Source organism: Aethalodelphis obliquidens, unplaced genomic scaffold (assembly GCF_003676395.1).
Source record: "Aethalodelphis obliquidens isolate GAN/ISIS:26980383/991018 unplaced genomic scaffold, ASM367639v1 scaffold2, whole genome shotgun sequence".
Lineage (NCBI taxonomy): Eukaryota > Metazoa > Chordata > Mammalia > Artiodactyla > Delphinidae > Aethalodelphis > Aethalodelphis obliquidens.
Window position 1 is genome coordinate 85395444 of NW_020837946.1, and position 25528 is coordinate 85420971.

The window sequence follows — 25528 nt, forward strand, 5'->3', positions numbered from 1 at the left end:
CCTTTTCTCTGTGTAAATAAAATTTATAATATATATTATGTATACATGTATATGTGTGTATATGTACATATTATCCAAATATACACATAATCAATAAGTGATTCATTACTTGGTATTAACTTCTGAAACTTAGCACTCCCCCCTCAAAAAAAGGGAAAAGTCAGGTATTAAGTGCATCTCTAGAGTTCTTATTTTATGCTAGATCCCAAGGTAAAAATTAATGAGTGAAGTTTGTGGTTGCCACTCTACTTAGTATTCAGTTCAGAAAAGCCAGTCTCTTCCTCAGTGGTCTGGACTGGTAAGGCACATGTTTGAAGAACACACACTGTGTGCCAGACACAAATGATAAAAGAGTAAATAAGGTAGTGCACTTTAGGAACTGAGTTTCTTCTCTTGGATATAGTTCTATTCCTTTTATTATTTTTTTTCCAGTACTCTTTGCACAATGTTCACTTGAATCAGCCTTTCTAAAGCCATCAGATACTAATATGTTTCTAGGGAAATTCCCCACACTTGGTAACCTGTCTTTCCCTATAGGAATAGAGCTGAAGTATAGGGGATTTTTAGCCCATGGTTTGTTTCAGTGTGTATCCAGTGTTGATACAGATATTTATTTGTATATGAACTGTTTTGGTGATTTTCAGAAAATGAAAGTGGCTAAGAATGTGAACTAGTTTTTGTCACTGGTTTTTTTTTTGTTTGTTTTTTTTTTGACTCAATCATAAGCTTAAATAAAATGAAAAAAATTTCATGAAATCCAGTTATATTAAAGGCTTATGTTGTTTGTATATTGTGTGTGTCTGTGTGTATGTAGCATTTGTATTGTAGAGTTTCTCATTCAGAGGTAGTGATTCTTAGCTTTCATTTTATAGCATTGCTTAGTGTCTTCAATTTTCTCAAAGGAGATTTTTAAAACAGAAAAACATCAACTCGCTCTTATTGAAAAAATACTTTTCTATACCATTTTATAAGAAGATTGCTGCCAGGAATTCAAGTAATAGCACAGTGCCATTATTACAAAGGTTTAGGAATCCTTGACTCTTGCAATTGGTGGAAACGAAGAGATTATGACTCAGGGGCTCATAAAGAGTGATTAGGAGGACTATGCAATCATTTTCGTAGTAGTAGTATTTTTATTTTTCTAAGTGTTCAAAAATATTTAATGACATTCATATTTTATTTGCAGTATTTTTTGAAAAATGTAAGAGAAGTAAGAGAAGCAGAGGTTAAGAATCGAGGACTTACTGGCTCTGAAATTGGAGTATTGAGTATTTAGTATGTAAGTAGAGTTTATGTGAGTAATCTTTTTTTTTTGTCTGATTTTGGTATTTAGAACTGGGAGTAGAAAAAAGAAGACACACATACATATTCACACAAGAAGGAGAAACAGTGGCGGTTTTAGATTTGAAGTACCTGAAAAACATTCAGGCTTCTGGAAATATGATCTTTATATTTGCCTTCTTTCAATCAGTTTTATTTTAGATAAAATGCTGGCTGATGGTAGTGGTCCACTTGAACACTGTTGAGTTTTCTTTATTTTTTTTTTCCATGGAAAAAAGCTCCCAGAAAACTTTTGTCCTTTAATATGTTCAACATGCATATGTTTTACATGTATTAACTAGTATTAAAAATGCAGTTTCTAATTAGATGTCTAAATCTGAGAGGAGTTGTGGTGAGCACCAGCCTCTTAGAATTACTGAAAAAGAAAGTTTTGATGAACAGGGTTTTCTTTTTGGCTGTTGCATCCTTCAACCTGCTCTGGCCCCAGAAACTATTATGTTCTAGGATTTCTAATGCATATTGTCAGTTTTGGTGATAAACCCTTAAGATATTGATTATATCAAAACTTGGAGAATTCAGGGTATTTACATTCTGTTATGACCTGTTCTATATTACAGCAAAAAAGTTAGTATTTCTGTTATTAAGGATTTGGGCTTTAGATGAGCATCAGTAGTTATAAACTTGGTATGTCTTAGGTTTTAGAAAAATTGTAGAAAACCTCTAAAGTAATATTGCAACCTGGTTTTGTTTGGTATTTTTGTTTTACATTTTTAAATGGGGTGGCAGTGACAGGGAAATCCCTTCTCTCCAGATTTGTATGAGTCACCTGAAGGCTTCCTTCTAATAGAGTTTAATGACATGGTGCCATTTGAATCAGTATTTCCACATTTGCAATTTAGAATATTCGGTTTGAACTCATCAGCATTCATTTTCATTTCTGTTTTACTTTTCAATTTGTCATACAGTTTTTTTTTTTTTTTTTTCCAGCTGGTAAGCACATCAAACCAAGAATGACTTCTTTTTTCATAGACATGGAGTGTCAGTTGTTCTCTCACTTATTTTGTCTTGCTGACTAATGTGGTATTTGTTCGCAGCTCCAAACCACAGATTAGACACATAGATATTGACTAATCCTGACTTACAAATATTAGCCACACAATGTGAATTCCTTCGATGTTTGGGCATCCCTAATGATGGGTTTTGATTTTCTCTTTGTACCTATTAGACGTATTGTTAGATAGTAGCTGTGAGGGAGCAGGAGAGAGCACTGGACTGGAAGCCAGAGGAGCTGAATTCAAGGCCCAGTTTAGCCACTCAGACTCTAAGGGCAGATCACCATTCTTTTGCATCTTCATCTGCAAAATGGTGAAAAGAAAAAATAATACCCTGCCCATTTATCTTCAGGGTTTGTTATGAGGATCAAATGAGATAATAATGTTCGAAGAATATTTTGTAAACTGAAGAGTAAGATGCTATCGTGAAGTTAGAATTTGTGCTCTTCTTCTATGTAACTCATTTGCTCTGAGATTTTTATTTTTAGGTTATTAATTTCTAGCCTTTAGTTTATCTGTTTTAAAATGTAAATAGAAGAGATGGCATGGAATTAATACTTAAATAAAAAAACAATGTTTAGAGAATATTTGGCCCACAGCTACAATATGCTGCTATGTTTGTTCTTCAGTACATGTGGTTCATAGTGATCAGAAGAAATGATAGTGTGGATGTCATTCACAGATTTTTGGTTTCTGTTTAACTTATTTCAGTTCTGATATCACTTTTGAGTTATAGTTAAACAGCAATAAGTAAGTAATTATTTTATTATTTAATAAATAAGTTAATAAATAGTGGGTGGTAATAAGGAATTAGAATAGTGGTCATATTTATATTTCTGTAATTAGAAAAAGTGAATTAATAATTCACAGTTTATTCATTTTCTTCAACTAACATTTGTGTAATGACTCCTATTTTGTAAGGTACTTTCCTAGGTACTTGATTTGAAAGTGTGTAAAAAAAATGCTGTGTTTATGAAAAAAGTAAAATGGAGGGTGGCTAAATTGCATCCTTATCTAGTAAAGACTAAATGAAGTATTAAAGAGAAAAAAAGGTGTACATTTGTCTCATGGATCTGAAGGTTTTGACAACACCTGTTGCTATTTTGTTTTTTAAAGAAAAGCAGCACTTCATACCTATGATAAAATGACTGTAATTTTCTAACACAAAGTAGTTATTTCACATGTACAGTATCATCTCTTCGTTTAAATGCCAAAGAAAAGAATTATGTGAATGTCTGAACATGTAGAAATGTCTCACTTTAATTTTAATGAAAGAATAACAGCTGAAAATCCTAACTGCCAAAAATATTTGTTAAATGGAAATAAATGTTCAAATATATTTTCTTCGAGTTGATACGAATTTTAGTAAACATACCAAGTTTCTTTTCTTGTTCACAATAGAAATGGCCATTTCAGGTCAGCTGTGTCACTGGCCACCACATTAGTGCAGATTATTTAGCTGCAATATATCTTTTAAACTTGTTATAAATGTGCTTGAAAGCTTTTTATTAGTAGGTAAAATTTTTGAAGAGACCTTATGTATATTAGTTTTGCTTTTTTTTTTTTTTGTCTGTAGAAATAGGCTTTCTTTATTTCTTTCAAAAACCTCTGAATACACTTCTACCTTTGCTAATTGGGGCTGAAGATAAAATATACTTCAGGTGAATTGGAGAAATACATTTGCCCAGCTTGTTGCAGAGAGAGACCTAACCTGCTCATTTGATTTCCTTCCTTTTTTTAGACATTCTATTTAGGTTATTTCTTATACCTGTAAAGAGTTAAGCAAAGCTAAACACTCTTAACTACTCAAATCCTGCTCCCCACCTACCCGCTTCCAGACCATTCTAAATCTTCTTTCATCCATTTCTTTTGCCTTTCACCTTCAGTATATTACAGAGCAGCCCATTAAGTAACAAACAATTCTGAATGGCTATTAATAATGTTTTACTTTTTGTCACTGCTAAGCAGTGTTACCTGTTCAGTTACACTTGGACAGAATTAATAATAGCGAGGAAGTGGTCATTCTGTGAGTGGATCAGTGGATGAGAGGAAAAACAAAAAAATTTGTAAAGTAACAGATAATTAACTCATGGAGTTTTGAGCAGCTGAAATTCAAAAGCAAATGTGTTAGGGTTATTTTGGTGTCTTATGATATTTAATATTGCCCATTTCTTGAAGTTTTATAAACAAAGGTCATCATAAATTTGCACAGGAAATATTTTATTATTATTTCTAAGTTCCCTGAGGGCAGAGGCTTTGTCTTTTTTCACAACTATTCCCAAGGTCTAATTCTCTTAGTGTTCAGTAAATATTTGTTGGATGAATGAATAAATAATACTAAGAAATATCAATAAAATTCATAAGATATATAATCTTTGCTATGTGCAATATTCCAGTTGTATTTATTTACTGATAAGAGATACATAGAAAAACAATGCTAGCTGGATTTGTAGCGTATAAGACATTATTTAGCAGTTGCTTTACATGCTTTGCAAGGTTATACATCCTATTTTCTTTTTCTTCTTTCTTCCTTGCTCTACCCATTATACTGCCCTGCATGTAGTAGCTGCTCAATAGTTTTTTAAATGTTTTATGAGTACAGTACTTTACTTTAGTTGAAATACTTCATGCTTGTCATATAATTACCTGTTTAGTACAGTGGAGAAGGTGGCTGTTTTAGTGGTTTTCACTTTTCTCTTTTGGATTCTTTTTCAAGTAGCAAAAGATGTAGCTGTAATGAGTTTGAAGCACATGAGGCAGAACTTAAAATGATAAATAGAAGCTATAAAATGGAAATACTGAGACTTTCCTTTTACCAGGATACAGTGGCAATATGCAGAAAATGGTTACTCGTATTTAGTTTATTAGCAGGAAAACTTAAGTTGGGGGGAATACAAATGCAATGTGGAAAAAAGGTTTCATTAGACATGAACTTCCTATAAGCTGTTAAAACCCAGGACCTTTTTGGAAGTGTACAGATTATGATGACAGAAGAGAACAGTGGAGGAACAATACTGATTTTTAATCCCTGGAGGTTTACCTGTTGACTTGGCAGTGATGCCAGTTTACATGGTTTACTTTCTAGAAATAGTTTATCACTGTTTTTTTCAGTTAGTATTGCTTGACCTTTGTAGCCCTTTTGAGCATTTTCAGCCATTCCATAGAAGGCTACCCTCCTAACTCTTCCTCTTTGTATTTTAATTATTTACCATATTCCTTCCACATCACTAAAAACTTTACTTTTATCATTGTCTAGTTTTTGGAAATGTCAGTTTGACCATCCTCTTGTCCATTGCTCTCTAGTAAATGTCTTTCTTGTCAAAGAAAACCCTGAATATCTTTCAATTCAGTTCAATATGCAGTTGACCCTTAACAACTCGGGGTTACCCCCTGCAACTTGAAAATCTGAGATAACTTTACAGTTGGCCCTCCATATCTGCAATTCCACATCCAAGGATTCAGCTAACCGAGGATCGAGTGTTACTTATTTTTGTACATATTTATTGAAAAATAATTCACTTATAAGCGGGCCCATGCAGTTCAAACTCGTGTTGTTCAACAGTCAACTGAAAAAAAAAAAAGAAAAAAAAAAAAGAGTCAACTGTACTATATTTCTGTGTTTTCTGCCTTTTATAATCATCTATTTATCACTTAACTGGAGTAAATTAGGATTGTTATCAATGGCATTCTCAGTGGCAAGTTTAATATTTTTTTCCCCCTACTTCTCTCAGCCCTTTCTTGCTTTTGATTCCTTTAACCACTCTCTCTTTCTTGCAATTAATTTTGACCTCAGCTTGAGGGGCAGAAACCTTGACATCTTTTAGGTTACTCTGATTAGTTATTATTTCGTAGCCTGATGTCATTTCTGCTTTCCACTATTTTTAAATTATAGTACTGTCCTATGTCTGTTGTAAACCTTTTGTTTGACTGCCAGTTATTTTTCCAACAAACAAATTCTTACTTGTATCGTTAAGGAATGATTGCCTGGTCCTTTCCTTGTGATGATACTATCCATCTTAAGTATACTCTCCATTTTAGTCAAGATAATTTGCTTACTATAGGCACATTGCATTTCCTATATTTGATTTGAATGAGTGGCCACATTATGGAAAAATTTAAACATATACAAAAGTAGAGGGAATAGATAATGAACCTATTTACCCTTTAACAATTATAAATAAACGGACAATCTGGTTCTGTCTGAACTCCGCCTAGCTCTTTCCCACTCCATATATATATATATATATATATTTTTTTTTTGGCTGAGCTGCACAGCATGTGGGATCTTAGTTCCCTGACCAGGGATCGAACCCATGTCCCCTGCATTGGAAGCACAGAGTCGTAACCACTCGGACTGCCAGGGAAGTCTCCCACTCCACATTTTATTGAAGCAAATTCCAGACATTCCATTTTAGGCCTACATATTTCATTGTGTATCTCTAAATGATAAAATCTCTTAAAAATAAAACATCACTGTAGGGTGATACCATTATCACCCTAATAAATCCTAAGTAATTACTCAGTATCATTAAATATTTCTTAACCTTAAAATACTATATTTACTGTAAAACAGGACCCTCTTATGTGATAAAGAGGAGAGAAAGCAATTTCCCAGGGCCCAGAGCATGCTCAGGGTGCTATGTACTAAATGGCTGCCCAGTAGAAGCTTCCTTTTGCCCAGAGAGCTGAAGTCTGGTGCTTCTTATTTGAGAAATGATTAGTTGGTGTTGATTTAGTGGCTCACTTAGTATCTTTAATGCTTTGTACTTGCTTAACTTTTTATTCCTACATCTTATAGGTTGCATTGCAGTGTATAAATAGTGCCCTCTGGAGTTGTGAGAACAAAGCCTGCACTGCCATGCGGGGGCAGCCCTGTCTGTAGAGGGGCACTGGGCATCAACATTTATATTTAAATATCCTGCAAGTCTTTCTAAAGTGCAACCGGGGTTGGGAATGCTGGTCTAAAATATACTGTCTGGGCTTAGTACAAATAATAGTATTATCTATTATACTTTATCTTCACCAGTTCAAGATTTTAAGTATAAATATAACTCAGTAATTCTCTTAGCTTTGTTTCACTTGCTGGGTGTTTCCTTTCTTTTTGTTTTGTTACTTTTAAGGGATAATTATAGTAGTATGAAGCATTCTGTCCACATAAAAGCTTATTGAAGAGGTTAAATGTTCTTGCTAATTAAAGAAAACACTAATTGGACAGATTGTTGTTTTGTATTAGTAATTTTAATTATTTTTTAATCAGAGCACAAAATTTTTTTTTAGGAATGCTGCTGTTTTACACTTTTTTTTACACTCAATCACTACTTGAGCAATTTAAATAGTCAGATAATTTTTTTTTTTGAATAGTTGATTTTGTTTGGTCTGTAGTTGGGACAGAGACAGGATGTAATAATTCTTGCAGTGTTATAAAGTTTATAACCCTCAGTCTATATCCATACCTTACGTACCCCTAAATCATCTACGTTTCTATCTCTGTGTGTACATATATGTATAATTATGACATTTACCATTTACAGAAGTATTCAGCATAATGTCATTAATTGTCTTTTCACTCTTGTGTGGTAGATTAATATGTATGTCAAATCTTACTTCCTAGGAAAGGAAACTGACATGTTCAGAAGTCAAATGATTTGTCTGTTTTCAAAAATCAAATTAGTAAATTAGAGTTGGTTATGATAGTAGCCTGTAGTTTATCCTGTTCAAAAGCACTACTTTTCAATGTCATGAAAGCTTAAATTTTTAAAAAATATTAGGTGTTACTAGTCCTTTGGTTTCACTAAAATAACATATTTCTTGGAATTCTTTTAATAACTTTTTTTATTTGCCTGGCTATCTCTTATTGTACTGATGTGACCAACTATATTAATTTCTTAAGGTTTCTGTAACAACAGAATTTATTCTGTCACAGTTGTTAAGGCTAGAAGTCCAAAATCAGTGTTGGCAAGACTTGCTTCCTCTGAAAGGTCTAGGGAAGAATCCTTTCTTGCCTCTGCCTAGCTTCTGGTGGCTCCCTGCAATCTTGGGCATTTCTTGGCTTGTAGGTGCATCACTCCAATCTTTGCCTCTGTTGTCACATGACTTTCTTCCCTGTGTATATCTCTTTGTGTCCCTTCCCCTTTTTATAAGGACAGAAGTCATTGGCTGTAGAGCCCGTACTAATCTAGTATGACCTCATCTTAACTTGAATACCAGGGGTTAGGACTTGAATATCTTTTTGGACAACACAGTTCAACCCACTACACCAGCATCCTTGAATTCACTATGTCATATGGTGCCTGTTACAGTCTAGGCTTTTAGTAAATTTTTGTTAAATAAAGGACTGCCTGGTACCATCATGTACATATAATAAGCCATAATATAGTCATTCATTCTGGAACCATTGAAGTAAGAAATTATATGGTCCATTCCCTCCGTAAGAAAGTGTGATGTATTATCTTCAGTTTGTTGGTAAAAGCAACAAAAAAGTTTCAGTGACTTAACTATAATCACATAGGTATTTGTCCACGGGGTACTATGGACAAAATGTTAATTATTTGCCTCCCGTTATAGAGTCTTTTGTGATACTACTTTTTTTCTTACTAATTAGTGTTTTTAGGTATTAACTCCTGACATTGAGATAATATGACAGATATTAACATAGTTAAGACTTTAAAGCTCTTCTAATCAAACTGCTGTCATTTTACAGCTGAGGAAACAGAGGTCTGGAAAGGTTAAGTGAGCTGTCGAAAACAAGGGGTAGGTGATGACATTTCTGGGTGGGTCCTGAGTGTTTAGTATTGAATTCTATAATGTAAACCTAATGTGCCAAATTTGATAGCACCTAGAGAACTATCAATGAAAATAGTCCTCTGTTTTCATTGATAGTCCTGTTACTGATGAAAATCAGTAACAGGCTGGAAAATAAATACTGCAAGAATTGGAAATAATTTAGAGGCAAAGGTAAGGGATGATTTAATGAATCAGTAATGTTCTCTTGCTACTGAAGGCAAATGGAGAAAAACAGGCTCAAACAAGAGATGCAGATTCAGGTTTGTTTTCCAGCTGGAAAGTCTGACAGTGGGATTGTTAAGAATTGTCGTGGGGCATTTGAAGAGGAATGAACTCTGCCCTCCTCATTCAAAACAAAATGAAAACAAAACCCACGCAGATCCACTTACTAGTTTGGTCTTACCTGGAAACTTCATTTTTTTTCAGATCCACTTGTTTTCATACTTTGCTTCTTGACTCAGTCCACTTCAGTGCTTCCTCTTCAGAATGCAACTTTAAATTTATTTTACAAGGAGAGACTTCTACCCACTACCATCACAATCTCTGAAATCCTTGGACCTATGGCTCGTCAGTGCCTGGTTTTTATATCTGTTCCCTATGAAACAGAACATGATGTAAATGGTGTTTCTTAAATCTCCGATCTTCAGATTACAACATAATATTCATACATCAAACTTCTTATAGATGCATCAAGGTTTTGTTTCTTCAGTAGGATCCTTGATGCCGTCTAACAGCTGAGGGTAGAAGGAATAATTCAGCACTCCTCCCAGCTTTATTGATTCATCCTCTTCTGGGTTTTGGCATGGCTTAGGGCAGTTGATGGATTTTCTAGCTGTGAATGAGCATCCTGTCTCAACTGATCTGAATATCCTGTTGAATAGGTTCTCTGACTGACTTTTCTCCTTTATTGGTTGCTCTGGCAAAATTATGCTGCCTACCTGCAACTTGTATATAACTATATGTTCTTTTCCACCAACATCTTTCTTTTGTCTAGTCTTCTCTTTTGACAAATATAAGCAATTATAAGCTCATAGGTTTTTGTTTTACTTTATTTTAAATATTAAAATATAATCTAACCTCTTTTCTCCCATGGGCTTTTACAAACTCTCTGAAAACAAAAAACAATTAAGTCTTGCTTATTAGTGGCTGTACATACAAGTGGCTTTCCTTGGCTTGGAAGGGAAGACAGTTCAGTTGGCAATCAGAAAGTCTTTAAAGCTGCCTATTCTTGTTGCACCCAGTCAGAATTTCTTAACACCAACCAGTGTTTAAAATTTCAAGGCAGTGGCTCTGGTGACTTCAGGGGAGAATGGTTATTAGCACTCTTTCTGGTGGTCAAACAAGGTAGCCATTGCCTTTGTTTCGGATAAATTAAGGAAGAAGTGGACATGATGGAATAATATGAGCCAATTCGAAATACCAAGTATCTAGCTGTGTGTCTGATGGAAAAGTTAGAGAAATTCTGCATTACTTGATTCTACTTTGTAGGGTGTCAGCATTGATTTTCTCTTTAAAATAACAACTAATCAAGAGTTATGCGGACCCCCAGTGGATGATTATGAAACATATCAATACAGAACCATGTATGGCCTAATATATTTACCCTCAGTGTTGCCATTTATTAGCCCTACCATTTCTGGGAAATCGCTTAACTTTTGTGAGCCTCAATTTTCTTATCTCTTAAAATGGGACTAATAATAATGAAGTATTGTGAAGATGAAATTAAACCAAATGAGATGATGTATGTAAGGAGCCCAACATAGTACCTGGCACAATGTGAGTGCCTCATAAATAACAGAGTACTTCTTCTTCTTTTTTTTTTTTAAATTAATTGCTAGTGGGAAGCAGCCACATAGCACAGGGAGATCAGCTTGGTGCTTTGTGACCACCTAGAGGGGTGGGGTAGGGAGGGTGGGAGGGAGATGCAAGAGGGAGGGGATATGGGGATATATGTATACATGTAGCTGATTCACTTTGTTATACAGCAGCAACTAACACAACAATGTAAAGCAATTATACTCCAATAAAGATGTTAAAAAATTTTATTTATTTTATTTACTTTTGGCTGCGTTGGGTCTTTGTTGCTGTGCGTGGGCCTTCTCTAGTTGCGGCTAGCAGGGGCTCTTTGTTGCGGTGCGTGGGCTTTGCATTGTGGTGGCTTCTCTTGTTACAGAGCACGGGCTCTCGGCGTGAGGACTTCAGTAGTTGTGGCTCGCGGGCTCTAGAGTGCAGGCTCAGTAGTTGTGGCGCACGAGCTTAGTTGCTCCACGGCATGTGGGATCTTCCCGGACCAGGGATCAAACCTGTGTCCCCTGCATTGGCAGGCGGATTCTTAACCACTGCACCACCAGAAAGTTCATAGAGTACTTCTTTATGTTTGTTTAGCACTGTACAATTTTCTCACATACTGTATCACCCCATCTTTCAAATGAAACTCTGAAGCTGTCAGGAAGGCCGGTGATAGCGTCTTTCTTGAATATGAGAAATTTAAGTTTCAAAATGATTAGTTCAGTATCATATGGCTATTTATACTTAGGTTTTCTGATTCCTAGACCAGAGGCATTGGCCTTTTTCCCCACTTTATTTAAACTTCTAACTTATTCATTCCCTTATTTAAGCGTGTAGCTATAGGTATAAGGGGTTAAGGGAGCCAGTGCTTTAATGGAATTCTTGGTGCTTTCAAGTCTGTATGCAAATGACATAGCCTACTTAAAGGGCTTTGGAAAATAATTTAAGATGCTAAACAAACATATAAAATTGAATGTTTCTTTTAATTATTTTAAGTTATTGCATTTATTCTCTTAATAGTCACATTTTCTTTACTTGGTGGTAAATTAGAAACATCTAAAAAACAATCAGTTCCAAAAAAGAAAAGAACTTCCTGTAGCCATTTTTCTGTTCTAATTACTGTATTAGCCTTGTTCAAATATTCTCTTAATAGCAAATTCTGTATTGCTCCTAAGGCTTTTGTTGAAGAATTCCTGAGAATTATAGCTCTTTATTTTTTGTTGGAGGAACTAATTTTATTAACATGTGGCAATTAAACTGACACTAGGAATTATGAGCAGATAATGTGGGGCATTGCGAAATTATCTTTTTTTTTAAAGTTCAGTGAAAAAACATTTCCAATAATTGTTAACAACTGTAGAAAATCCTGTGAAAAATTGATGGAAAGTACTCCACTCTTCTACCATACCTGGGATTTAAAAAAAGAAAGATTGGACTACGTAGTGCAGTATACTCACTCTGCCTCTGTAAACTTCCTTCAATTTAAAGAACTTGGGCAGGTGTTATTAATAAAATATAATAATAAAAAACCCCTTCTATTTTAAATAAGGATGCTATTCTGCCAGCTTTTAAACTCACACATACTCTCTAACTTATCCCAGCTTTTGCTCATCTGGTCTTTAAATGGCTCCTTTCATGTGGTCAGCCCACGAGTCGTGCGTACTGCCGCTCAATCACGCTGCTATACGTCGCCATCATGAGGGTGGTTTGCATGATTTGCATTTCCTGTACTGTTTGAGCTTCAGTGAGCTCCAAGCGCCACGTATGAAGAAACCACTGCCAAATAATGCAATGATTTTAGTCGAACCAGATGAGCTTGTGCTGGAGTCAGGCTACCAAGTGGAGTGGGGAGGGGAAGGGGTGTTGCCAGGATTTCCTGTTAAAAAAGGATTCCTCAAGATGTCCATACATGCAAGATGTGAATTTCTTAGCAAATCTGGCCATGGAATATAAGAAGGTTACTTTGGGAAGATAGGGCTGAAGTGCTGTGATGAATAACCATATATATGTTACTCTTAGAAAATTCAGTGTTTTAGATCTTAGTATTACATCATGCTGCCAATGTAATTATTTATTGTGACAATAATAGATTTTGATGACATTAATTTTCTAACCATACAGAGATAAATTTAGTCAAAATTATATTAAAGGCATTGATTACTTGTCCCCTTGTCCTGTAAAAGAAAGCTTGTATTTTATTTAAAAAATGATCAATAAATGCTGTCGGACAACTATTACAGAAATTGCATAGTAGTGGGCCAATGAATAGCTACTAAAGTGGGGAAGGAAAAAAAAAAAAAACCACATGTACCAGATACTAGTCTTCATGAAAAACATAGACAGATGGGGAGACAGACCTATATGATGCCACAAATAGATGAATATCTTGTAAGCATTTCAAACAAATGTTGAAAGATCCAGTGAAATTTTAAAAGTTGGTTTAAAAGTATATCTTGTGCTTATAAATAGTGTGTTTATTCTGCTCACCTGAAACCCAACCTGTAAATTGTTCACAAAATATTTTATCAATATTAAGCAAAAATAGGGCTTCCCTGGTGGCGCAGTGGTTGAGAGTCCGCCTGCCGATGCAGGGGACACAGGTTTGTGCCCCGGTCCGGGAAGATCCCACATGCCGCGGCGCGGCTGGGCCCGTGAGCCATGGCCGCTGAGCCTGCGCGTCCGAAGCCTGTGCTCTGCAACGGGAGAGGCCACAACAGTGAGAGGCCCGCGTAACGCAAAAAAAAAAAAAAAAAAAATTAAGCAAAACTAATGCAGACTGAAACTATATATAACTACAGAGATATTAAAAAGCATGTCAATAATAGCACTGACTTTAATTTTTCTTAGACTTCTTACACTCAGTTATGGTGTTATTAATACCTACAAGAAAAAACTTCAGCAGTAATCCTGTTAATCATTAATAAGTCTCAAAGGTTTCCCATTCTTGTATACAGACAAGTGAAGGATATTCTCTTTTCCTACATAATATATACATCATAAAAAAGTACCTGATAACTAGCTGTGGATGCTACTCTATAGTTTTTATTTTAGTACCAGTTCACTAGATTATATCTTACCAGCTAATCAGTGTCTGTCATGCATGCTGTACAGCACTTTTAAGATATTCTACAGAGGAAGCTTCAAAGCCACAGGTACTTACTGATGAAGTTACTGCATATTTATTTTTGTTAAGAAAAGGTATGCAAATTATGTGGATGAAAAAATAATGTATTATTATATCTAACATAAAGTGGTTTTGTATGTTGCATGTATTACGCAGTCATCTAAGCCTAAAAACATTTTCATGTGATGATGATTGTAGTGTTAAAGGTCAGTCTGTACAACCTTTTTAATTCTCTTTTATACGTTCTTTGTTAATTTCCACTTTTAACGCTAATCTTACTTTGATATATGACTTCATCCTTATCTAATGCTCAGTTTGGCACTATTGGATTGTTACTAGATTATCTGCCATGGGAAATCTTGAACCAGGGATCACTTTTTTCAAAGAGCCTGAATTTGAAGGAGGAAAACTTTGCCCTCCAGAACTCTTTCAAGTATTCAACTTGATGTATTCAGTGATAATATTGGAATGTTGCTTCTTAAGTAATGTCATAGCTGTTATATAGATTATCAAAGTTATTACTGCTTATTTGGTAAATTACTTTTTAGAACATTGAGCTTATTGTTGGAGATTTTAGTTTTATGTAAATATACTTGAATAATGAATAATATTGTACCAACCTTTCTTTGAACATTCTTCTTGGTTACTTAGTTCCTAAGAAACTACTTTTTGAATCTAAAAATAAGTTGTATTTTTAGATGCTTAATTCCATGGGGGAAAGGAACACATTTTGCATCACTTGTCTTTAATTTATTAAACAATTCTGTAATGCACTCTGTGCAGAGATCATGAAAACCACCGGCACACATTTTTGTGACCTCACAACATAAGCTGCTCTCTTGTGGCAATCCCGGCAAATGTGTTTATAAAGATTCCAGCAATAATAGTCTTGTGACTAAATAAGAAACAGAAGCTAAAGCTAAGACCAGACAGATACCTATCGGTTTCCTTGAGTTTAATCTGATTAAAACATGGCTCTCAAAAACATTAAATACAATGTCATGTCAGAGAGGCGGTATATGATAAATATAGTTCACGACAGGAAATCATTATTAAAACAACATTACTAGTGAATCTGTTATGGAAATTTCCCTGTAATTTAGTTAAGCTTCCCCCATTTTTCACCTCCAGTGCATCACCATACTTTTCTGCTTTAATGTTAAGTATGTAATTTTCTGTTGACTGAAAGGCAGTTTTCCTACTTTTAAATACCACATGTCTTTATTGTTATCACCAATCAAACATGAACTGACTCTTCATTTCAACTAGAAAAAAACTATATGCAGAGTAAAAGAGAATCCATACTGGTCATTGGCCACCAAGACCTGAATACCACAAACCTAAAGGTAGCAACCATCTGGCTTTTCACAAGAGCAAGCAGTTGTTTTGAGTGAGAAACAGAGCAACTTGGTTGAATCCCAGATTATTAATAGCCATCTGAATTTAAAAGTAGTAATTATTTGATTTTAAAAAGTTGAGAACTTCATATCTAACATTATCAAAATTATATCCTCTCTACTGTTTGCTTTGAGGAAATACGGGTACAACGTTAGTCAATATAACCCATATATTTGTAGCTAAACTCTAAGTACTCTAATTTTTTAACAGTTCAGAAAGCATTTTTTAAAAAGAAATATTTTTACAAGGCAAGAGGATTATTTGGCTGACTTACATTAATGAAACATTTTGGCACACATTAAAGATTTCATCAAGCTATTACAACCACCCCCAAAAATCTTGGTTTCCATTTAAAATGTCACCAGTGTGGAAAAAATACCATCAGTCAAATTGCATATCTTCTGACTGAAGGGGGAAAAAAAAAAGTAAAAAAAAAGAAACAAACAGTGAGCTTCCAGTGCATTTTTGGCTTCCCTTAAGGAATTCTGACTTAGATATGGTCAGTTATCTGTGGCCTTAAGATTATCTTTTTTCTCTTTGTTCCATTGTATGTTTTCATCTTCACAGGAATAAATCCACTGAGCAATATTCCTAACTTTATGTTCTTCTAGTCAGACACTGGGAATGCTTCCGTTCTTGTGAGTGAGAACAGTTAAAAGAAATTATTTTTCTGAAGAAACATAGGGACCCCACTTTACAACAAAGAATTACAAAATTGCATATCATTCTTTTCTTCTCTCCTTAAAATTATTCTTAGGACTTAGTGGGAGCAAAGACCCCGTCTTCACAGGAAACTTAAACACTAAATCCTTCTTATAAGTTTAATCCAGAAAGAAACCTGTGTGCGAGTTGTGGAAACAGTACTGGGACCCTTATGCATTAAAATTTAGCCCCTTTCCAAGCAATAGGTGTGGAAAACTAAGTGGCTGTTGCCTAACTATGCTCCCTGAATTCTGTAGGTGATTCTTGTCTAGTGGTCTTAGGCCTTTCTCTAATCTCTTTTTGTATTGGGACTAATTCACCTTTGAGGTCAGCCAGGTGTCCTAACCCCCTCTGTGCTCATATACTCATGGAGTAATGGGATGGCTTTCTACTATTAGCTACCTTTAGGAACGTTCCTCTTCATTGCATCACGCACCTGGTGTAGAAAAAGATACCTAAACCACATTAGAAAATCAAGATTAAACATGAAAATATTTGGAGGTTTGGCATCGAATGTGCTAGTAGCATGCATGCAACTCTATAATAAAATCGCATGCGTTTTATAATACAGTTCTTTCACAGTAATACTACCTCAGTATCTTCTAAATTTCCTCATCAGTGGTTTATTTATAAGCCATGCTAGAGATCACTATAATAATAACATACTAGCCTCTCATAACCATTCTGTGTAATAGGAAAGCTAAAGTAAAGTGGCAGTGAATATTCCCCAAACAATTGTGTAAGCAAAGCATAATTATATTCAATTAATATATATAGAAATGTACGGATAGAGATTAAGTTATTTGTGCAAATTTAGGCTACATTTAAGTGGCAGGCAGAAGAACCCGGGTTTTCTGGCTTATGGTCTTTGTATTCCACTGTCAACAAAGCAATATTCTGTATTACCTGAAAATGAAAGGATTGTTTCACCCAGAAGTAACACAGGTACTTTTGCTGTCAAAGTGACCTTAATCCAGGAGACTTTTAGTTCAGGCGCTCTGGCTGGTTGAGGGTAATCTGAAAGACTGAGTGTGTTTAAGTATCCCTGTTTTTCTAATTCGCTTACTCAAAATGCCAGCTTTGATGACTATTAATGAGGGAAACTGTAGGGAGATAATGTGTTCCTCTGACTCTTCCTTCTTTTTACCAGGCAGCTAGAAGTCACCAGTTAGGGAACAGGGAGAGATGTGAATAGAATACTAGCCTTCTGATATGATGTGAGTCATTATGGAAAATGCGGCAAGCTTGGATCCACCTTCCTACTCCTTGTTGACTCTTCACCTTCAATGGACTCCTCTCTAGTATCCAACCCCATTCTCTCTCCATATCTCTCTGAGGAGCATCTTAGGATTTCAGGTCCCTTTCCTTTTCTGGCTTCTGTTGTAACCAGTTCCTGTCCTATATCAGAGGATGGCTAGGGTTATTCTGTAGGGTAGATGCTGTAAACCAAAGGGACCCCAACAGGATACAAGTGTCTGAGATACCTCAGGAGAGCCTCTTTTTGTCAAGTTAAAGGAGAGAGGCTTCTGTTTGCAGACAGCTGAAATGTGGAGGGAGGCACTGAACACAGATTAACAAATCAAAATAATGGTCTTCCAGGGATAGAACATGGACCAACATGCTGCATAATTTTAACCTGCATGTCCGTGGTAGGAGATAGATGGGTGATAGTGATCAAAAGCAAGAAGCTAGTGTCCTCTGGAAATAGTGATCATAGAGACAGAGCTTTTTAACTAGTAACAATATAACATTTATAAAGTACCTCACAATTTACATACGTCTTCATGATCTCGTTTGATCCTCATAGCAACTCCTAAACAATAGGTGAGCATGAAAAATCTTCTTTTACAGATCAAGTTCAGAAAAGTTATGATTTGCCCAAGTTACCTATTAGGAAATTTTAGAGTCAAGACTTGAACCCAAGACTTCTAAATGCTTTTTTTCGCCCTTACTATGCCAATGCCTTTGTTTCTCAAATAAGATCCATTTTTATTCCTTCCTCTTTCTCTTTTCTCTCTCACAAAAATATATGCCGGGCACTGTGCAGGTACTGGGTGAACTGAGCTAAACAGTGTTTGTTCCTTCCTTTGTGGAACTTAGTCTGCACTTCTTAGGACCTGCCAGTTGGTATGGTAGCCACATGCGGCTGTTGAGTCTGTGAAATGTGGCTAGTCTGAATTGAGATATGATTATAACTGTAAAATATACATGGAATTTAAAATGTTTAGTTTCAAATAAAGAAAGCAAAATTTTTCATAATTTTGTATTTATATATTGATAATATTTTAGATCTTGAATTAAAATATATTATTAAAATTGATTTCATCTATTTTATTTTCATCTTTTCAAGGGCTACCAGAAAATCTTATTGGCTATTAGAGATTTTTAAATTACATTTATCTCTTGCATTTGTGGCACACATATTTCCATGGGATAGCAAGCTGTGACCTATGGGGAAGTCATTTCCTAGGGTACATTCAACCAGTTAGTACTTCTCTGGTTACATTTTTTACATTGAAACGTTTGGATCCTTTGAAGTTTGTCCTGTTGCATCCTGGTCTGGATCCCAGTTTACTTTTTCTCCAAATGGTTACCAAATTGACTCAACACCATTTATTGGGTTGTTCATCTCTGTTTTGAGAGGCTACCTTTAGCATCATGCTAACTCCTTGTATTATTCTGTGTATATCTGGACTTTGTCTTTTTTTCCGTTGGTCTGTGTCTATGTTTGAACCAATGTTAGATTTTATATTTTTGAGATTTTAGAATATTTTTTAATGTCTGATAGGGTTAGTTTCCATCTCCAACTGATCATCCCCTCTCCCCATCCCTGAGTTTTCTTGGCTATTGTTTTTTCATTGTCTTTATCTATGACAGTTAGAATCCGTTTGTATAGTTGAAAATAAACAAAAACAACCTTTTAAATTGTAACCAAGATAAGCAAACTCAAAGAAAATTGATGTCTATGTAATGTCGACTCTTCCTCTCCAAGGTGGTGATACAATTTACCATTCATTCAAGTCATTCTTGGGATACCTTCAGTAATACTTTAACATTTTCTTCATAGAGGTTTTGCATGTTTCTTAAATTTATTCCTAGGAAATTTTATCTAGGTATGTATATGCTGCTATTTATGCAGTATTTTCTTTTAATGCTTGTTATATATGTTTACATATATTTTAATAATTTTATAAACATTAATTCTGTACTCTGTAAGCTTACTAAATTCTCTAACTGTAATAAATAGCTTTTTGGTTAATGGTCTTGAACATTCTAATCTTATCCACAAATACTGATAAATTTACCTACTTCTTTCCAGTTTTTATACCTTTCATTTTTCTTTTCTTGTCTAATTTTATTGGCTAGTTCCTGCAGTACAATGTTAAATAACAGTGGCAATAGTGAGTTTTTGTCTTGTTGCTGATTTTAATGTTTCTTCCTAAGTATGATGCTGGCTTTTGAGTTGAACTGAACATATTTTATTATAGTAAAAAAAAAAATCATGGATTCTTATTTTAAGAACAAAAATTTTATTGAATTTAAAAAATCATGAATAGTTGTTAAATTTGGTTAAATGCCTACTCATGATTATGTGATTTTTTTTTTCTTTTTAAAGTATTAAAATGATGGATCTTATTGATTTACTAATACTGAACCATGTCTATTTTTGGAAAGAGGATCACATGTTCATGATGTTTTACTCTGTTTTCATTTCTTGCTGGATTTAGTTTGCTAGTATTTTATTTCAGATTTTGGCACCCATTTTAAGTGAGCTTCACCCGTTTTTGTTACACCCACTTCATAAAAATAAAATAATTTGGAAGGTTCTCCACCCCCTATTAATACTAGTTTAAAAAGAAATACTAGTTTATCTAATCTTTAAAATTTTGATAGAATTCCCCTGTGAAACCATGCGAGTTTAGTGCCTTATTTTGGGGTGGGGTGGTGGTGGATTTTTGGGAGGAGCAACATTCTCTATTCCTCTTATGGAAATCTGATTTTTGTCTGTTTGTTTTGTTTCTTAGATTCTCTACAATTGACCCTTGAACAACATGGGTTTGAACTGTGCAAGTCAACTTATATGAGGATATTTTTCAATAGTAAATTCTGCAGCACTACATGGTCCTTGTTTGGTTGAATCTGAGGATGTGGAAGAACCTAGGATATGGAGGTCCGACTATAAGTTATACACAGATTAACTCCTACATTGTTCAAGGGTCAACTGTACTTCCTCTGAGGTATTTTTTTAAAAAAGACATTTTTTTCCCTACAAAACTGTGTGTGTGTGTATGTGTGTAGTTCTTTTGATGTTTAGGAAGGTTTACATTTTTTCCTTATTGTCTACTTTCATAGTTATAACATTATATGACACCCTGAGTTCTCTAATTCTTGAGATAGTATCTATTAGTTCTTCATAATGAATAATGATAAAGTTGTGTCCCCACTTTTTTGTCCATTGCTCTTTCTCTACCATCTGATTTTAACATTTTTTTACTAATATACTCTTATTTTTTTTTACCAGTATACTTTAAAAATATGCATATACTTCTTTTGTTTGATTTATAAGCTTTCAAAAGTATCTGAACACTAACAGCTATTATGGTTAAGGCAAGAGGTGAATCTATCTCTCAAATTTCTTTTGTTTTTCTTCTACAGTTGTACTATTTCTGTGAATACATAGTCAGAGCAAAATACCTTTTATGTTCTGTTTTGCCACCTTAGGTCCCACATTGGTTTTTTTTAGTTCTGTGGTTAAATGCACTTATTGGAAGACTTCTGCTTTCAACCAATATGTAATAACAGTAACGAGATTTACTTTTCCATTGGAAACAAACAAAAAATGGACAAAATATATATGAAACCATTCAAGACACTGGACATCAATCAACAAAGGACAGTGACCCCTGAGAGAGGGCAGTGAAATGAGGTGGGCTCTATGATTACCCAAGCTTGTTTGCCTTGGAAGAGTTTCTAGTCTCTGATGCAAGGAGGAGGAATCCAGGGAGAGACTGGTAGGACCCCTGGCATTGAGGAGATAGAGGTAAGAGTCTGGTTAGATAAAAACAATGCTGAAATAGAGCTGCTCAAAGAGAGAATCCTGGAGATCTGTAGAGGGTCCCAGTTGATCATTCATCTGAGTGCAAATTGGCACATGCATGTTAGGAAACTCTCAAGGTCAAGCTAAGAACCATACGAAAAAACTACAAGGAATAATGCCCATTGCTCGCAAAAGGCCAGAAATAGTGCCTGTTCCCAAGAACCAAATTGGAAAACCTCATGATTTGGTCAGGGCTGTGGTCTCAACTGAGGCTCAGCTGGGGAAGGATCTGCTTCCAAACTCACATGGTTGTTGGTAGTATTCACTTTCTTGTGAGCTGTTGGAATAAGAGTTCAGTTTCTTGCTTGCTGTTTCTGAGAGGCCACCCTCATTCCCTTGCCATGTGGACTGTCCTAACATGGCTGCTTATAGCCTCACATCCTGAAAAGGAGAGTCTTCTTGAAAGGCAAGATGATACAATCTTATGTAGCACATGCACATACGTCCTGTCACCTTTGCTGAATTCTGTTGTTTAGAGGCAAGTAGCTGGTCCTGCCTGCACTCAAAGGGAGGGATTGCACAAGGCATACATACAAGGAGGTGGATCATGGGGGTCACTTTAGAGTCTGTTCTCTACACTAGTGTTTGCGAGAATATCTTAAAAGCAGCCAGATTAAAAACCCAACAATATCAAGTTACATCAGAAGAACAAAATTAAACACTATAGTAGATTTCTCATTGGGAACATCTCAAGGAGAAGACAGTAGAGCAACATCTTCAAAGCACTGGAAGAAAACCAGAAACTATCAAGTGAGAATTCTGTACTCAGTGAAAAATATCGCTCAAAAATAAAGGTAACAGAGATGGTCAAAATAAAACAAGTCCTGGGGATATAATGTACAGCTTTGTGACTATCGTTAGTAATACCATATTGTGTATTTGAAAGTTGCTAAGAGATTAGGTCTCAAAAGATCTTGTCATAAAAAGAAAAAAGAATTGTAATTAAGTGTGGTGATGGATGTTAACTAGACTTATTTTGGTGATCATTTTGCAATCTATCGAATCATTATGTTGTATACCTGAAACTAATACATTTTTTAGAAATAAACAGTAAACAACTAAAATATCCAAAAGTAAAATAAAGGATTTTACCTGAAAGAGAGAAGAAAGAATTGAAAAGAGAAAAAGAAGCAAGTAAGAAACTTCATTTGGCATCATTTGTCACATTAGATACCCCTCTTCCAGCACTACTGTCATTGAATTTGTGATTCCACCAGGGTCTCATCTTAGGTAAGGAGCATATATCTATCTATTGTTTTCCCCAGATCTGGGGTGATGTATGCCTATATTTGTGCATCCCTACTTTACTGGTAGGTAGTGGCAGTAAAGTCAAAATACATATCTTAGTTCCTTTGAATAATTTTATCTTCCACTCTTTTCCTTCATAAGGTAACTTTTTAAAGGGGCAACGACTTTTCTAATTTGAGCTTCTTAAGAAGTCCTTTAACTAGACAATAACTTGAGTGTTTCATATTTAATCTAGAATAGTATGTTAAAATATTTAAACTATTTAAATAGTAATAATTTAAATTATTAAAATAAAATAATTTTAAATTGACTTTAAGTAATTTAAATTATTTAAAATAATATTTAGCATGATTTTCAAAATGCATGTATTTCTAAATACAACTATGTTTTATATCAAAAATATTTTAATTTTTTGACTGAGGGTCTCAACTCTAGTTTCCTTAAGTGCTAGTGGAAAAAAAAATAGTACTTGTGCTTTTTTTCTGATAAGGTTTTTATAATCTTTAATTTTACACTGTGCATGTGAAAATATTTTGAAAACTCTGGGGACACATAAAATTTTAAGGTATATTTTTAGAATCATAATATCATTTTTAACTTTCTGTCAAAAATACGTATAGTTCTGGTTTTCAAAATGCCTACTGTAATGAAGATACTATCTTGAAGCACATGCTTTTATATTAAGAAATTGCAAGCTTTTGGTATCTGTGATCTGGTTTTTGTTCCAGTCTAATGGCTCTATTCCCCAAATTATTTGGTCTCCCACTTTATTAATTTTATTCCTGGATCAGTGTGGGGCCACCTTTATCATGGTGAATTCCAATATTGCTCTAGCGGTTTGAGTATCTATGATTTCTACTATCTTGATGTATAGTACAGGAAACATTTTGTTAAAAGATATTTCACCCAAATACTGATATGTTCAGCACTGTTTGTTTGGGTTTTTTTTTGCGGTACGCGGGCCTCCCACTGTTGTGGCCTCTCCCGTTGCGAAACACAGGCTCCGGACGCGCAGGCTCAGCGGCCATGGCTCATGGTCCCAGCAGCACTGTTTTAATTGACTGCCTACAAACCCAAAGAATGTTATTGATTTACTGCCTAAAGAACAAAACCCAAAACAAACCCTTCAGTTTTTTGCATAATTGATACATAAAGATTTTCATTTGCAGTAATCAGAGTTTGGGCTGCATTATTTTGTAGATGGTAGGATTGAGAAGGTAAGAGATCTTTGTAAATGCTAGAAGTCTTTTAGTACTGTCATTAACCTGAAAGTCATGAAGCATTAAAAACAAGACACCTGGTCAACCCAGACCTCTGTACATAATATGTGATGAAAAGGTTCAGAGATATGGAGTACAATTGGGAATTCAGAGCGGGAGGTCATTTGTTTTTGTGGAGGCATTGGTATCTGACTCTACTTTGAAGGGTGGGTAGGACTGGGATGGACATGGAAGAGCAGCCAGACATAATAATCATAGCTTAACACTTAGATAGCATTTACTACTTTCCGGACACTGTTCTACGTGCTCTCAGTGTATTAACACATTTCACAACTGTATTAATAATTAATAAGGTGATGATTATCTTCACTTTTGAGTTGAAGAAACTGAGACACAAATTCGTTAAGTGGCTCATTCCAGTTTTCATAGCTAGTAAATAGTGGTACTGCCATTTTAAACTCAGCTTTTCGGCCTCAGAGTCTCTCTTAATCACTATGCTGTTCTGCTTCTAATTAGTGTGATATATTTTATGGGAAGAGCAGGATAGGAGAAGTTAAGGAAGGTTGAAATCATGGAAGCTTTTGAAAGGGAGGCAGAGGCATTCATATCTTATCAATGTGAGTATAAAGTGGTTCAGTCTTTCTAGAAAATAATTTTATAGTATTGGGTTGGCCAAAAAGTTCGTTTGGGTTTTTCCGGCTGAACTTTTTGGCCAACCCAATACTGTATTGTATCAAGAATTTCACTAAGTGAAGTAAGCCAGACAAAGATAAATATCATATGATATCGCTTGTAAGTGGAATCTTAAAAGAAAAAAAAAGATATAAATGAACTTATTTCTAAAACAGAAAGAGACTGACAGACATAGAAAACAAACATTGTTACCAAAGGGAAAAGGGGGTTGGGGGGAGGGATAAATTAGGAGTTTGAGATTAACATATACACACTATATATAAAGTAGATAACCAACAAGGACCTACTGCATAGCACAGGGAACTATACTCGATATTGTGTAATAAAAGGGAAAATAATCTGAAAAGGAATATATATATATATATATATATATATATATATATCTGAATCCCTGTGCTGTACACCTGAAATTACCATGATATTGTAAATCAACTATACTTCAATAAAAAAAAAATTTTGAAGTCATTGCCCTCTACATATTTGTCCTGGAGAACGTTGGGAGACAGTTCTCCATGGGTCTCTCACATTTCATATGGTTTGCAAGCAGAGACATTAAATGCCTTTTTGTCCTGGACTACCTTTTCAAGGAGGTTTGTAGCAAAATAGCATTGTAATATAGAGATAGTATTTCCCTTCTGATCAGATAGCTGGTTTATTTATTGTCCAAGTATAATAAAGATATCTCCCTATAGAGCAAAGTTTGGGCAAGTTTCCTTGTAGCTCATTATGCAAGATTTGGGTTTCCTAAGCTCAGAGTTTCTTAGCTATGATGCAAACCCACTTGCCTATGCATCATCTGTGTAGGCCACTCCACATCACCCTGGTGGGCCTTGGGGGCCAAGGAAAACTGATGTGAATGAGAAGCTCATGCTTGCTCACTGTTGTCCCAAGTAATAAGTCCTTGTCTGACCCAAGGGTGTCATGCTTGATGCCAGCATCCAGGAGACCGTGGTAGGCTAACTTGTTAACTTGCAAGTAGGGCAAAATCTCAGACCCTTCACTGTTTTTGACAAAAGGATGGTTAGAATTATCAACACATAATTATGTATGATCATTGGAAAGTAATCCAACTGTCCAATAATAAGGAGCAGTTTATTAAATTATAGTACATCCATATAGTGGAATATTAACTCCATAATTC

At 35.0% G+C, this 25528-nt stretch overlaps 1 protein-coding gene across 10 annotated transcripts in view; it reads left to right on the forward strand.

Annotated features, from left to right (window-relative positions):
• QTMAN (queuosine-tRNA mannosyltransferase) overlaps positions 1 to 25528 on the forward strand; it is a 338670-nt gene that overhangs the window by 43391 nt on the left and 269751 nt on the right. The window lies entirely within an intron of this gene.